General features: G+C 40.8%; 1 protein-coding gene across 3 annotated transcripts in view; it reads right to left on the reverse strand.

Annotated features, from left to right (window-relative positions):
* Positions 1-2,833, reverse strand: part of LOC107709407 (cGMP-dependent 3',5'-cyclic phosphodiesterase-like) — a 67,870-nt gene that overhangs the window by 45,345 nt on the left and 19,692 nt on the right. Inside the window, exon 2 of one of the 3 annotated variants that reach the window (XR_001636495.1) lies at positions 2,606-2,669. The gene's annotated coding sequence lies outside the window, so the exon portion shown is untranslated. Of the gene's footprint in view, positions 1-2,356; positions 2,421-2,605; positions 2,729-2,833 lie in introns of those variants that run through there. The other 2 variants (XM_016513861.1, XM_016513860.1) reach the window with 2 other exon arrangements.

Raw genomic sequence — 2,833 nt, forward strand, 5'->3', positions numbered from 1 at the left:
GTGTGTGTGTGTGTGTGTGTGCGCGTGCGTGTGTGTGTGTGTGTGTTTCTGACAGTAGATTAACCTCTCATATTGTCTGGAGCTTCAGGGTGAGACGCACAGCCGGTCACAACAAACCCAAACCACCTCCTGAGAGGAAAGACTGATCTATTACACCTGACATGCATTAATAATGTATTTTTATATATATATATATATACACATAAAAAAACATTAAATAAATGAAATCTCTATGTTTACTGCACTAGGTCAGTAAGATTTTTTTATGTTTTAAAGAAGTCTCTTCTGCTCACCAAGGCTGCATTTATTTGATCAAAACTATAGTAAAAATTATGAAATATTATTACAATGTAAAACAGTTGTTTAACTTTCTATTTGAATATAAACTGTAATATATTTCTGATGCACAGCTGTATTTTCAGCATCATTACTCCAGTCTTCAGTGTCACATGATCTTCAGAAATCATTCTAATATGCTGATTTGCTGCTCAAGAAACATTTCTGATTATTATCAATGTTGAAAACAGTTGCTGCACAATATTTTTGTGGAAACTGTGATACATTTTATTTACCAGGATTCACAGATGAACAGAAAGTTCAGAAGAACAGCATTTATACAATATAACATTATAAATGTCTTTTATATACAGTATATCCAGAAAGCTTCTCTGTCTCTCTGTCTGTCCATATATCTGTCTGTCTCTCATTCATTATCTAATCTTGTAATGGTCTCCTTTCCTGCATTCGTTCATGATCTATTTGTCTCTTGCTATCTGTCTGTCCTTCACCCTTCACTCCTGTCATTCTCTTTCTCTGGGGTGATAAAATCACTGCCTTGTTCTCTTTGTGCAAACGAGCCTCTCTGACACAGACAGACAGACACACACAGACAGATGGACAGACAGACAGACACAGACAGATGGACACAGACAGACAGACACACACAAACAGACACAGACAGACACACACACAGACAGACACACACAGACAGACAGACAGACAGACAGACACACACAGACAGACAGACAGACAGACACAGACAGATGGACAGACAGACAGACAGACAGACACAGACAGACACACACACACAGATAGACAGACAGAGAGTGTTTAGGTTTAATGAAGGAACGACGTATGTTTGCGTTTGACCGTCTGACCTGAAAACATCAGCATCATTTATTCATGCCTGCATCTGTTTGCTCCATTAAGACTGAATGTGAGTTTCGTACGAGACATCGCACACATTTAAAACACGACCGCACACACACACACACACACACTCAAAAGACATGAAACACATCAGCCGTGATCTGATTCAGAGATTAAAATGAGAAACACACACTTATAATTATAATGTCTACACAAACACAGTAGATTACAATGAACAAACCTGTCACAGCATGTATTCATCTGTTCATTTGTACATATTAAAAGTATTTTTTTACATGCATGCAGTTCAAACTAACAGTGTTTTTATCAGTTGACATTAAGCAAGATGAATAAATGCTGTATGATGGTTCTCCGTTAGTTTATGAAAACTAATGCATTACCTCATCTTACTTATACAAGCTTATTACAAAGTGAAGAGTCATTCACACACACACACACTCTCTCTCTCTCACACACACACACACACACACACACAGACAGACAGACACACACAGACAGACAGACACACACACACACACACACACACACACACAGAGGGATCTTCAGTATCTGTCTCTCTCTCCCTCAGAGTCCATATAAGGGATTCTTTGGAGTTATTTCATGATTTGAAAAATTTACTTCATAAAGCGCGTGCAGAACGGAAACCCAGAGTGTGTCTGTGTGTACACACACACACACACTCTGGGTTTCCGTTCCTCAAATGAGCCTGTGAGTGTGTGTGTGTGTGTGTGTGTGTGTGTTCTACAGGTTACATTGTCATTTAAGCTGATTCGCTGAATACCAGCGCTGCCTAAACTGGTTTTCCCTCTTGTACACGCCTACAGACACACACACACACACACACACTCCGTCTCACACTCACAGGCTCATTTCAACATGTTGTGCGTGACATTGTGTTTGTCTACGTGTGTTTATGAGATAACATCAGAGAGTGTGCTGATATGAATCAAGCGCCGGTGAGGTCGCACACACACACACACACACTCACACACACACACTTGATTTCCTCTGTCAATCATTCATCGGTTTTCTGACTATTATTCCTCAAGTCTTTCCTCTAAAGAAAGAAAACAACCACTAATTCAAGCACAAATGTGTGAGATGTGTAGCGATACAAGACGAGATTAAGAGAAACAGATACAGGCGAAACAGAAGCAATCAGATAGATAGATAGATAGATAGATACCTGTAGGGAGGGCAGGGCAGCAGCAGGTGTGTCGTCGGCTCTCAGGAACACTTGCTGTCTGCGTCTGAAACACAAACCACAGTCAATCATTCATCGGTTTTCTGACTATTATTCCTCAAGTCTTTCCTCTAAAGAAAGAAAACAACCACTAATTCAAGCACAAATGTGTGAGATGTGTAGCGATACAAGACGAGAAACAGATACAGGCGAAACAGAAGCAATCAGATAGATAGATAGATAGATAGATACCTGTAGGGAGGGCAGGGCAGCAGCAGGTGTGTCGTCGGCTCTCAGGAACACTTGCTGTCTGCGTCTGAAACACAAACCACAAGCATCAGACTCTGCTGCAGCGTCCGTCCACTTCTGTCCAACTCTAGAGGAAACTATCTGTCTCTCACACACACACACAGTTCTGAAGCTTTTCACTTTCTCCTGTCCCGTGTGTGTGTGTGTGTGTGTGTGTGTGTGTGTGTGAGT

This window comes from Sinocyclocheilus rhinocerous, unplaced genomic scaffold (genome assembly GCF_001515625.1).
Source record: "Sinocyclocheilus rhinocerous isolate Xijiao unplaced genomic scaffold, SAMN03320098_v1.1 scaffold3493, whole genome shotgun sequence".
NCBI lineage: Eukaryota > Metazoa > Chordata > Actinopteri > Cypriniformes > Cyprinidae > Sinocyclocheilus > Sinocyclocheilus rhinocerous.